Source organism: Macaca nemestrina, chromosome 6 (assembly GCF_043159975.1).
Source record: "Macaca nemestrina isolate mMacNem1 chromosome 6, mMacNem.hap1, whole genome shotgun sequence".
Lineage (NCBI taxonomy): Eukaryota > Metazoa > Chordata > Mammalia > Primates > Cercopithecidae > Macaca > Macaca nemestrina.
This window is the reverse complement of record NC_092130.1, coordinates 33,123,028-33,136,391: the sequence shown is the minus strand read 5'-3', so window position 1 is coordinate 33,136,391 and position 13,364 is coordinate 33,123,028. Positions and strand designations below refer to the sequence as shown.

At 37.0% G+C, this 13,364-nt stretch overlaps 1 protein-coding gene across 3 annotated transcripts in view; it reads left to right on the top strand.

Moving 5' to 3' along the window:
• Positions 1-13,364, top strand: part of LOC105466916 (serine/threonine kinase 32A) — a 150,441-nt gene that overhangs the window by 5,032 nt on the left and 132,045 nt on the right. The gene's annotated exons all lie outside the window — the stretch shown is intronic.

The following is a 13,364-nucleotide window of genomic DNA, read 5'->3' as shown; positions in this document are numbered from 1 at the left end:
GTCTGAGGGGAAAAAATGTCCCAAGCCCCAGGTAGTAAGTTGTCCAGACCTCTGAGAGGGAGCCCTTCTGAGTAATTCCCAGAGAGCTCTGCCAATTGGAACAGGGAGGAAAAGAATGGACTGAAATTCAGGAAATCTGACACCGGTCCTACTACCAGTTACTTGTTAGGCCCAAGCAGCTTATTTACTGACTCTATGTTCAATTTTGTTATAAATAAAGTGAGGAGATAAGTTCCTTCCAACTCAAGAAGTTTATCATTTTGAGATCCTAGGGTAACGTTGTGAATTCTGAAGAAGCTTCTAAATCATCAAGGGAAGTTTTATCAGGTTAGAATGCAAGTTTGATTGCTGAAATGAAAACTACAAACAACAGCGGCTTAAGCCAAATGGACATGCTTATCTTTCTCATGAGACAATCTAGGCATAAGTAATCCAGGTGATGTGTGGTTCCAGCAGCTTAGGGACTCTGATGCCAACTACTTGCCTTTTTCCTTCTCTTCCCATTTCCAGAGTGGTCCCCTCAGGGTGGCTAACCAACCACACCAAATTCCAGCCAGTGAGAAAGGTGGAAAGTAGGGGAGGTTATGCCCACCGATTTATAGGATTTGCTCTGACTTGTCACTTTTGTTCACTTGCACTTACCTAGATACAAGCAAGACTGGGAAATTTAGTTTGTTATCTTGGGTGGCCATGAACCTTCTAAAAATAAGGAGTTCTGTTTTATTACAAAAGAAAAGGAGAATGAGGAGTTTGTCATGATTGGGGACAACTATATCTGCTGTAGTTGGGGCAAACAATCTTAGTTCTGAATCATTGGATGGAAATACTTTTAAAAACAAAACATACGACTGATCAGGATGCCTTGTTTCCAGCTATTCACTCAGTTTGGAGGTCCATTCTTACTATTTCTACAGAATAGTTCATAGGAACTTTGAAATTATATAGTTGGAAAGGGGTCTTAAGAAATCTTTTTTTTTCATGGCCATTTTTGTTGCCTTGCTTTAATTTATCAAATAGTAAAAGCAAAGATCTAGAGACTAATGATATTACTTAATTTTTCTGTCTCTAAAATGGAAAGACAAATAGGCTTGCTTTTCACTTAGTTGGTTTCCTCTGCTTCCTCTGGACTCAGAGCTAATATTGTACATGAGTCTGGTCGTCAGAGAATAGGGTGGAAAAGAGAGACCAGCTGCATGCTTTTAACTTGCTGGGCTACATTTGAAGGTATTAGGATAGCATTATGATGAGAAAACAAAGAAATGCCTAACTCTTCCTTGATTCAGCCAGGCTTTCCTCTTGTGGGATGCCCAAGAAAGCTACATACCTAAAGAATTGTGACAACTGGGAAATAAGTTATCCCTTTTTAGTTACTTTAAAGGACTCTAGAAAAACTCGGTTGGAGGAGAGTTAGGAGACCAGACAGGTTTTTCTTAACACCCTCTAAGTCACCACCTTTTTGTTGCCTGGCTTCTCAGCCCAATGAGATGAACCCACTGCAGCACCCATAAAGGGAAGATATGAGCATGGCAACAAGTCTGTGCTTCCCAGAGGTGCTAGGCTCTCTGTTTACACAGACAGTTGCAAGGCAAAGGAAGTAGGAGGGCAAGTCCACCTACTATAAACCTGTCACTCTCTAGACATGAGGAATACAGGAGGAAACAAGTTGGTCCTTGCTCTATCATTGTGAACCCCATGTTCAGATGGTGAAAAGATGACAATAAACAGGTAAATAATACATAAACCAGATAACTTCACAGTGTGTTAAAGTGCCATGAAGAAAATGACTTCTAGTGATCTTACAGACAGTGACAGTGATGGTGAGGAGGCCACTTCAGATAGAGTGGTTGCGGTTGTCTTTCTAAAGAGGTGGCATTTGGGTCGAAGCCTGAAAGATGAGAAGAAGCCAGCTATGAAATGACATGAAAAGAATAGTTCAAGAACAGGAAAAACAAGTCCAAAATCCAAACAATGACAAAATTAGGATTGAATAGTTGCCTATATCTTAACATTCTCTCATGAGCACGAGTTCGCCAAAGAGACTGCATTTCTTGCCATGTTAACTGATTTCTTTAAAAGAGCATTGATTTTGGGAGAAAAAGTATGCCATTCTAGGGAATTTACTTTTCTTTAAAATTCAGTACATTTCTTAAAGTTCATTTGACTCTTCGCATAAATCTGGATTCAGCACAAGGTAAAATTGTATCTGATTGTCGTGAAGCTCCTGACCAAGAAAAAACAACCAAAAAGCACCGATGAACCAAACAACGTTAATGCCTATCTCATTTTTGATATCCATATTTTTATATATATAATGAAACTGGGCCAGTATGAAGGGCACTAAAATGAGCCAACTTAATTATTTAAAAAAAATATTGCTGAAAAGAATCCCAATATGTGATTTTTAAAAAGTGTTTAATATTTTCTTCAAACTATTTAATATTCCCAATATATAGATATGAGAAGAAAATTTAACCAATTTTCCCAAGTAATATTTCAAGAATTCTCTCTCATGGAAAAAGTGTTTTTGTTCACTTTGAAGGTAACTAAGGAGCAAGATAAGAGGTTATTGGATGTCCCTTGAGATAAGCTATTCTTGCCAGAATTCATCCTGATACTTGTATTTCATGTTGTTCCATCTGGTATCTTATCTTGAACACATCATTTTATTAGTTACTTATGTTGATCTTTATTCGGTGAAAACAAAGTAGAACATTTTCAGGCCGGGTGCGGTTGCTCACGCCCGTATTCCCAGCACTTCAGGAGGCCAAGGTGGGCGGATCACGAGGTCAAGAGATTGAAACCATCCTGGCCAACATGGTAAAACCCCGTCACTACTAAAAATACAAAAGAATTAGCTGGGCATGTCAGTGCACGCCTGTAGTCCCAGCTACTCGGGAGGCTGAGGCAGGAGAATCACTTGAACCTGGGAGGTGGAGTTTGCAGTGAGCTGAGATTGCGCCACTGCACTCCAGCCTGGCGACAGAGCAAGACTCCGTCAAAAAAGAAAAAGGCTTGCTAATTTGATTATATAAGATATCTTTCATAAATCTCAAATTATACTATTTGAGTATAGTATAATTATATAGATCTCAAATTATACTATTGTTTGGTTTTGCAGTTTTGACTTTTATGTTTTAGGGCAAATCTAAGTCCTAATTACTTTTTTTTATTATTGTGGTAAAATACATGTAACAAAACGTACCATTTAATTATCTTAGAATATACAGTTTATGACATTAGCACATTCACATTATCATGCAACCATCACCACTATCCATCTTCAGAATATTTCTCTTCTCAAACTGAAACTTGGTACCTCTGAAACAATAACAACCACATTCCATCCCCTCCCCAGTCCCTGTTAACAACCATTTGACTTTATGTTTCTATGAATTTAACTACTCTATGTACCTCATATAAATGGAACATATAAGATTTGTTCTTTTGGTTCTGGCTTATTTCATTTAGCATATATTTTCAAGGTTCATCCATGTTGTAGCATGTGTCAAGATTCTCTTTCTTTTTAAGTCTGAGTCATATTCCATTGTATGGATATACAATATTTTGTTTATCTTTTCATCAGTTGACAATGATTGTCCTCACCTTTTGATTTTTGTGAATAAGGCTGCTATAAACATTGGTGGGCAAATATCTGTTCAAGTCCCTGTTTTCAATTCTTTTGGGTATATACCTAGAAGTGGAATCACTGGATCATATAATTCCTTGTTTGACTGCCTGAGGAACCATCATTCTCTCTTCTACCTAATTATGCTCTGTGTTTTAGTAATGGGACACAGCCTGGCATGATGGGCTAGAGTATTGGAAAGGCATACACAGGTTCAAATCTCAGCTGTGCCACATGCCAGTAATCTACATGTTTCTATGAGAAGAGTCAAAGGGGATATAGCCTGGTCAGCCATTATCAGACACTAGAGTCAATTTGACTAATTATATGGTGTTCTAAGGAAACTTGAGATACCACAAGAAAAGTCTCCAAACCTAAATAATTACTAATGAATTAATTGAGCAGGAACTTCTATTGTGAAACTTATGTAAACTTTGTAAGCCTCAGTTTCTTTATATGTAAAATGCAGGGAATAATTGGGCATACTTCATTAGGTCTTTGTGAGGATTTAATAAATAATGCAAATAAAACACTAAGCAAAGTATTTCATATAAAGTAACTACCCAATTAATGCTAATTAAGTGTTATTTACTAACATCAGAGTTTCCTAGTATGAACTCTTCCAAGTACTTTAAGTTCTAAGAGAAACAAAATTGATTAAATACAACTCTGTCGATGCCATGGTTGATTAGACCTATTCATGTTTCTATTGATTGGATTAACAGAATGGCAGATTTTATGGATTCTGTTAAAACCTATATAAAAACACTTTAAAAGAAGCCAAGTTATTGACTGCACAAAAACATAATCTCATCTGATATCTTTTTTTATCCCCCCTGAGGTTATTGCATTTTTATTTAAGGCAAAATCAAGAACTAATTGGGATGAAAATAACTAAAGTTTACTTTGTCTGATTTAAGTCCCAAACTGACTAATAAGTAATCCCATTTGATCAACAGATCCAGTGAAAACTGTCCCCCATTCTCAACTACTATATGGATATTCTGAGAAATAATTCATGATCCAGAAAAACATTTTTTGTTTTCTGAAATAAAAGAATAGGTGTGCAAGTGATATTTGTTTTTAATGCTTACAACCCTTTTTAAAAAAATCTACTTTATTTTCTCTATCTGAATGCAGTAGAGTTATTTTTGTTTGGTTGGTTGGTATGGTTTTGCTTGTTTGTTTTATTTTAAACAATGAACATTTTAAAAGTCCAATTATTAAGGTTTTCAGGCTGATTTAGAAAAAAGAAATCTTTACAGGAGAGAGTGGACTTGTTTACAATTCAGAGTCTAGGCAACAAGAAAAAAATCTTGCAGTCATTATGAGTAATATATGTATCCAAGTTTATACAAAGAATGTAAAGTTGATAAAGTTGGCTTAGTTAAATCAAGAGACAACTTCTTCTAGAGTATTATAGCTAAGAAAATTTGGTCTTAAGTTTAAAAAGCTGCTCTAAAGAGTTCATCAATGCCCTGAGTTTGCAGAGAGTTCAATTATTGCATTACTCTTTGGACTTGCTGAAAGCTCAGTGTTCTACTTTTATTTGGCAACACTCATCTCCTAGGATATGTGGCTGTTTCCAGTTTTCCAGCATCTTCAGTGACAGAGGCAATGAGATCCTTTAAAATGTTGGGCCAAGAAATTTGGCCACAGATTTGCAATCCAAAAGAAATAGGAGGTTACTAAATTGATTCCAGCTATGAAGGACATTGAAAATTTCTTTTGTTATTTGAATGTCTGCATGGCCTATTTGCACTCATTTTAATAGGCAAATGAATTTCCAACTTTCCCTTACCAGTCTTGAGTAATATTATCTTGTATTTATTATTTTGCAGTAGAATGGTTGGAAAAGTTAAAGGAAAATTTCTCTAGCAAGAATTGGCTTCTTAAAAAAATAAGTCATCTTGGACAACCTAACATTTAGTAAAGGCATTTGTCATAAATAACCTCAAGTCCAATTTATGGCAAGGGTTTTAATTTGTAAGGGCTTTATTTCTCCATACAAAGGGATTGGAGAAACAAACTAGAAAGCCAGAAAACAGACCACAAACACTGAGCTAGTGGTTCCAACTGAAGTGTTCCCTGAGCAGTGAGTTATGAATACTTGTTTAGGAGAATCAACTCAAACAAATTTAGGAAAGTCATATCCTGCCTTTAGAGCTTCCAGTGTTTGTTAGCATATTAAAGTCTCTGAAATGACCTACAATATTGAAATCTCAGTCTTCTGATATTTGTAATATTTATTTCAAAATGAAATAATTTTTGTGAAAAATATTTTAATGTCTATAGCTCATAATATTCTGTGGATCTCAGTTTGGGAAATGAAAGGTTATAATCATATCTACTCTTTCTGTTGGAAACATCTCTCCATTGATTTTTCCTGCTGGTTTAATGGCAACAAATTTTTACATGTAAAATATTTGTAATGTGATTTATATGAAAAAATGTAATCTTCCTATTACATGATCAAAAGTGGTTATGCTCCTCTGTAAGTTTTCCTTACAAGTTTTTATGTTGCATAATTTATATCTATTTGGTTTAATGAGTAAAACACAAGATAGCTCCGTTTAATTCTGGGATGTTGGATGTTTCTAGTTAAAACACAAGTTGGATCTGGTGAAAATTCACTGCTTCTTTATTATTTTTTAAAACTCCAGAACACGTTAGTTAAAGAGGGTCTTCTGAACAAATTCTTGTGAAGTAGTTGCTGATTATTAAGTAACACTCATGCTACCCTAACTTTTTATACTATCCAAAGCTATAGACATTTTTAATTTTCAACTTGCAACTACCTAGGTTGAAAAATTAAATCTGCAAGCCAGTTTCATTGTTCAGACAATTTGGTTATCACTTCAAGCCTACTGTCTTCAAAGAAAATGGGAGTGAAGGTCTTCAGGGGAGCTAACTTCTGCTGTATGGCCTTGCAAATGTCAACTCAACTAGAGTGACCAGTGTTGGCCCTCAATTCACTAACTCAGGTCCCATGAAATATACAGGGATTTCTACTATGCATTAGTATGTGACCATTCATGGAAGTTTCATTTGGAAACACAGACATTAAAAAGCCAGTCATGGAATAATATTCTTGCTAAAACAGGACATTGGCAAAAAGGACTTGAAAACTTATGGCTATAGATTTTGAATCCAATAGCCTTGCATAGACTTTTCTGTTTCCTCCTAAACTATGTTTTCTGTCCTTTCTGGAGGTATATTTATAGTAAAATAAGTAAGATTAACCTTGTTTTACACTTGAGTAACCTATACCTTTGATTATTTATGAGAATGACTTAAAGCAGAGTTGGCAACTTTTTCTGTGATGGGCCAGATACTAAATATTTTACACTTTCCAAGTAATACAGTCTCTGTCACAACTACTCAACTCTGCCATTGTAGCATAAAAGCAGCTTTAGACAATGCAGAAACAAACGAATATGGCTTTGTTCCAATAAAACTTTATTTATGGACACCAAAATGTGAATTTCAAAAATATTTTTCACATGTGATCAAATATTATTCTTTTGATTTTTTTCCAATCAATAAAAAGTGTAAAAATCGGCCGGTCATGGTGGCTCATGCCTGTAATCCCAGCACTTTGGGAGGCCAAGGTGCGCGGCTCACCTGAGGTCAGGAGCTCGAGACCAGCCTGACCAACATGGAGAAACCCTGTCTGTATTAAAAATACAAAATTAGCTGGGCCTGGTGGCACATGCCTGTAATCCCAGCTACTTGGGAGGCTGAGGCAGGAGAATCACTTGAACCTGGGAGGCAGAGGTTGCGGTGAGCCCAAATCATGCCTTTGCACTCCAGCCTGGGCAACAAGAGCAAAACTCCATCCCCCCCCCCCCACAAAAAAAGGTGTAAAAACCATTCTTAGTTCATGAGCTATACAAAAAGAGAGAATTAGATTTGGCCTGTGGGCCATATTGTGCTGACTCCTGCTCTAAGCATCTTGCAGACATTTCTTCATATGCCCTAGGAGATTTCTTATATCCCCTTATAATACCCTGGCCTTACACTGAGACTACAATCTGTTCTTTGCAGATGCTTAATAAATTCATTCTTCCCTGTCATTCAGTTGATCTGTGTGAACCAGTGGAAATACTTGGGCCAATAAATCTAGTGTGTTTGAGGGCAAAATACGCTATTTTTGTAGGATATACTATTTAATGGCCACACAACCTAAATTCAATTACATGGTTATAACCTGTAATGCATTTGAAATATGACTAGGCAGAATTTGCTTCCTACTAAAGATATTTATTCAATTGAAGAGCATCCAACAGTTGATGCTGATCCCCCATCCTGCCCCACTGTTCTACTTTGCAATTTGTTTGAATGAAATTGTCAATGTATTTCTGACTTCTGAGCAAATCCATGAATTGGGGTCCAGCAACAGGAAAAGAAGCTCTTGCTGCCCATTGCTTGGTTTGGCACCAGGAATGGATACATCCCTTACTTCCTGGGGCACCGTGTTTTATAAAAGGGAAGTGCTGACAGTGCAAACAGCTGCCATCAATTGGCCTTGGAGGCTGCTTCCCTGGAGAAGCTCCAATTATATTCTTAAAGGACCCCATCAAGCTCTTCAAGTGTTAGTGGCAACCATTTGCTGCCAACCATTTGAAATGATGAAGGGCTGGTGAGCCGGTTAAGTGACTTTTTTTTTTTTTTTTATTAGTGGATCCTAAGTGATAGGCTCTAGAGCTGATGTTCGACCTTAACTAATATCATGGCATCAGAGGGCTACAGATTAAATCAGTGGTTCCCAGTCACTCTCTGTAGACAAGTAGCAACTAAGACAAAGCTTTTCTTAGTCTATGGTGGAAGAGAAAAATTAGGGCAATGTAATAAGCATCCCACAAACTTATTAAAACTATTAAAAATTTAATTTTAAGATTATGTCGCTTTTTGTATGTGTGTGTGCTTAGTATTTATGGATTGTGGAAATAGAATTTTTTTTTCATAGTGAGAACCTAGGTAAGTGACTTACCTCTCTGATCCCCCATTTTCTCATATGTAGAAGGGGGCTAATAATAGTATGTCTCATATAGTTTTTGTGAGAATAAAAAACTTTGCCAGGTAAAATGCTTAGCCACTGACTGGCACACAGTAATTGCTCAATAAATGTTAGCTGTTATTGCTATCATTATATAATCATCATGGTTTCCAATGCCTTTACTTGGCAAATAAAAAACAAAAGTCACCTGATATTGATTTCCCTTTTCTTCCCTATTTTTTGGGGCGCGGGGCGGGAGGCAGAGACTGAATTTTCTGATCTGTGAAATCCAAATTTGTAATTGTAATTTTCCATAAGTGCTATGTAGAGAACTCACTTAAGTTGCTGGGATGAAAAAAAATCACAAGTGGCCTACTGTGCTGGGTGCAGTGGTTCATGCCTGCAATCCCAGCACTTTGGGAGGCCGAGGTGGGCAGATCGCCTGAGGTCAGGAATTCAAGACCAGCATGGCCAACATGGTGAAGCCTTGTCTCTACTAAAAATACAAAAATTAGCCTGGCATGGTGGTGGGCACCTGTAATCCCAGCTACTCAGAAGGCTGAGGTAGGAGAATCCCTTGAACCCAGGAGGTGGAGGATTCAGTGAGCCGAGATCTACTGCACTCCAACCTGGGCGACAGAGTAAGACTCCATCTCGAAAAAAAAGTGGCCTCATCTTCATTTCAGTGAAAGATGATAGTGTCCGGACTCACAGTGTGGCAGTGCAGATGGAAAGCTGAGAGTTTATTCAACATTTATTTTAAATATAAAATAATTAGGTGTTACTGATGGCTTGAATGTGGGGTGAGATGGAAAGAACAGAATCAAGGATAAATCCTAGGTTTTTGCTTGAGTAGTTATGTGGATGACTGTGACATTTTACTAAGATGGAGACGCGTGGAGGGGAGGGGTTTGGGACCTGCTCACAGGCAGTCTAGAGTTCACTTTTGGATGCATACAGTGATTATGGGACAGCTAAATGATGGTACCAAGTAGGAGCTGGAATGGAGTATCCAGCAATGAGTGGAAACATCTGGGATGGAGACAGAAAGACATGGGTATTAATTCTACGGGGATGGCAAAGCCTGCTCTGAGAGACAGTGTGGAGACAAAGGAGAAGAGGAATCCTAATATTTAGAAAACACAAAGAGGAAAGCAGTCTAGCTATGGAAAGTGGAAGGAAAGAGATAGTTGATCATCCAGTTCAACACTACTCTTGTTGTAGTTCACTTATGTTGAATGCTCCTGTGTGACTAAGTAAGTGAGAAAAATCTATGGGAGTATGCAACATGGAGGATGTTGGTATTCACAAAAGCAGTTTAGTGGAGTGTGGAGGCCTGAGCCAGACTATAATGAGTTAGGAGTAGATGGAAGGTAAGAATGCAGATACAGCAAGTATAGACAAGCTTCAAGAAGTTTGGTCTAAAAGGAAGCAGAGAAATAAACAAACAGATGATGCCTAATATAATTCAGCTAAATATAATATAATGGATTTTTTAAAGATGAGGTACTAGAGCATGTAATATACATCTATTAAATTGGGTGGCCAGGAACCAGGACTGGCTTCATCAGTACGGACCAGGCTAGACACACAGGGCCTTATACCCAGAAGGACATCACGTTTGGGTTTTAATGCTCTGCAGTTGCTGTCTCCAAATTTTGACTGTCTCTTAGGCTCTCACCAACCCCTACCTCCATATCCAGATATTGAGTACCTCAGAGAGTTTGATTTGGAAGCAAATGATGTGAAAATGTACTTTACTATCCAGTAACATTCTTGTTAGGGAATGTTGGCAGAGACTGTCAAACAACTATAATGCATTTTATTATTTGATCAGTCTACAATTTAAACACAGCAGGACTGGACAGAGGCACAGGAAGATTAAGCCACTGACCTTAAGTCAGAGAGTCATATGGGTAGATCTGGAATCTTGATCTAAAATGAATCCCATTTATTTCAGTTATAGCTATCTTCCCAGGATGGCCAACCAGAATGCATATATAAAATTTCAAAAACAAACATTGGGAATTGCTCTTCAGCAAGAATACATCAAACATCCATTATGTGCCTAACTCTAAATCTTACTTTCAGAGAGCTAAAAATAATTTCATTTCACAGTGACGTTCATCTTCGCTTCTGCTGTAACTCACATGCATATGCCTTAGACCACGTTATTTAGTATCAGGGGTTCCATCCAGGGCACCTTTTCTTCCCTGGAGTTAATCATCCAGTTCAGCACCACTCTAGAGCTTTTCTTAGCTTCTTCTACCCATTTGGAGTCTAAGGACAACAATTTTAATGTCCTTTATCCATGTATTTAACAATCCATTATAAGCCAGGTGAAGTGGATCACACCTTTAATCCCAGCACTTTGGGAGGCTGAGGCTGGTGGATCGCTGGAGCCCAGGAGTTCATGACCAGCCTGGGCAATATGGTAAGACTCCATCTCTACCAAAAAATTTTTTTTTAATTAGTTGGGTATGGTGGCGGGAGATAAAGGTTACAGTGAGCTGTAATTGCACCACTGCATACTAGCCTGGGCAACAGAGTGAGACTCTATCTCACCAAAAACAAAAACAATTTATTTCATCATCATTGTCATCATCATTGTCATTGCTCACTCTTCAACCTTTTTTAGGTCAGCTTAATTAATATGATACCTTGTGGGATAATTTTTATGTATTTTTATAAAATACTGAAGTTTTTGCCACTTTGATAACTTCTTCATTTTCTGTCCAGAGTATAACATACCAGGGAAAAGGCTCTAAAATAAGGCTTGTGGTATTAAAAAGATCTTCTGTTTAAGTCTTATGTTTCTAATCAATAACTAGAATTGGCCTGATTGCTTTCCTCAGTGGGTTTTCTGGTAGTCCTGATATGATATCGAGACTGTCATATAGTCCTGATATGATATCGAGACTGTCATATAGTCCTGAAATATCCTATCATTAACATTTGTGGTGGTATCTGATATAAAGGTAGATGAACTTCATTGCAGCTATTCTTAGGAAATGCGTATTTAAATGCATAGTTAAAAGCAAGATTTACAATTATAGAAGAAATGCATGTGAGTTGTAGAAAACTCATAAAATAAAAATCTAGAAGAATTACTCATCATGCCTCAGCCCAGCGATAACCATTGCTAATATTTTTTACTGTTTTCATTTGCAACCCCTATCTGCATTCTAGTAGCCCTCATCCCTCCTACCCACTATGGTTTTTTTTTTTTTTTTTTTGCCATATTTCTTGTTTAAATTTACTTAATTATTTGTTAATTGTGTTTTTCCTCTCAGTAGAAAGTAAACTCCATGAGGGCCAGGGATTTTTGCTGTTTTGTTCACTTTTGTATCCTTAGCACCTACTTTGTTGATTAAGTGAATGCATTAATGATCTATTTTTGATCTGTGTATGTGTATAAAAGACACTTGATGTATCTGGGATGATATTCAATATACTTTTGTATCCTCGTTTTCACTCATACCATAGGTAGTTTATGTCAATTCCTTGAAATTTGTTGATTTTGTTGAATAATTTAGCAGTTGTACAATTCTAAAACATAAATATACTATAATTTACTTAAATATACACACCGTTTTAAACATACTTAAATGTAAAAATACAGTTGAATTCTCTTAGATTGCAATTTTGTAAGTTTTGATAATCCTTTGATCCTGAAAAAAAATTTGTGGCATGAAGGAAGAGATGAGTATTTCTTTTGGAGGGTTTAAACCATCTCTACAACTAATAACATCTAAAGCAGCTTGGTTGGTTTATTCAGGTAGGATTAATTTTTGGTATGAATATTATTTAAAAAACAAATATAGTCACTTGAATTGCTGTGGAGGTTTCTGTACTATTTACTCAAAGCTGGCTCTTCTTTTCTTCATTTTTTATTGTGGAAATATATATATATAAAACAGAAAATTTACCATTTTAACTATTTTTAAGTGTTTAATTCATTAAGTACATTCATAATGTTGTACAACTATCACCACCATCCCTCTCTAGGACTTTTTCTTCTTCCCATACAGAGACACTGTACTTATTAACAAGATCTCTTCAATTCCCCCTACCCTCTGCCTCTAATAACTCTATTCTTCTTTCTGTCTCTACGAATTTGACTCCTCTAGGTACCTCATGTAAGAGGAATCCTATTCTATCTGGTGTATTTCACTTAGCATAATATTTTCAAGGTTCATTCATGTTGTAGCATATATCAGAACTTCCTTTTATTACTTACCTATTCCATATACCACTTTTGTTTCTCCATTTATCTGCTGTCGGACACTTCAGTTGTTTCTACCTTTAGACTATTGTGAATACTGCTGCTGTGAATATTGGTGTACAAGAATTTAAGTTCCTGCTTTTAATATTTTGGGTGTGAATTTAGGAGTGGAATTGCTCAAAACTCTTAACATTTAACTATTAAAGGCATTTATGATTTATGTGGGACTGCATTTAGCTTTTTTTTTGGAGATAGGGTCTCACTCTGTCACCTAGGCTGGAGTGCAGTGGCGTGATCTCAGCTCACCGCAACCTCCCCCTCCCGGGTTCAAGTGATTCTCTCACCTCAGCCTCCTGAGTAGCTGGGATTATAGGTACGCACTACCACGCCTGGCTAATTTTTGCATTTTTTTGGTAGAGATTGGGGGTTCACCATGTTGACCAGGCTGGTCTTGAACTCCTGACCTCAAGTGATCCACCCACCTCAACTTCTCAAGGTGCTAGGATTACAGGCAT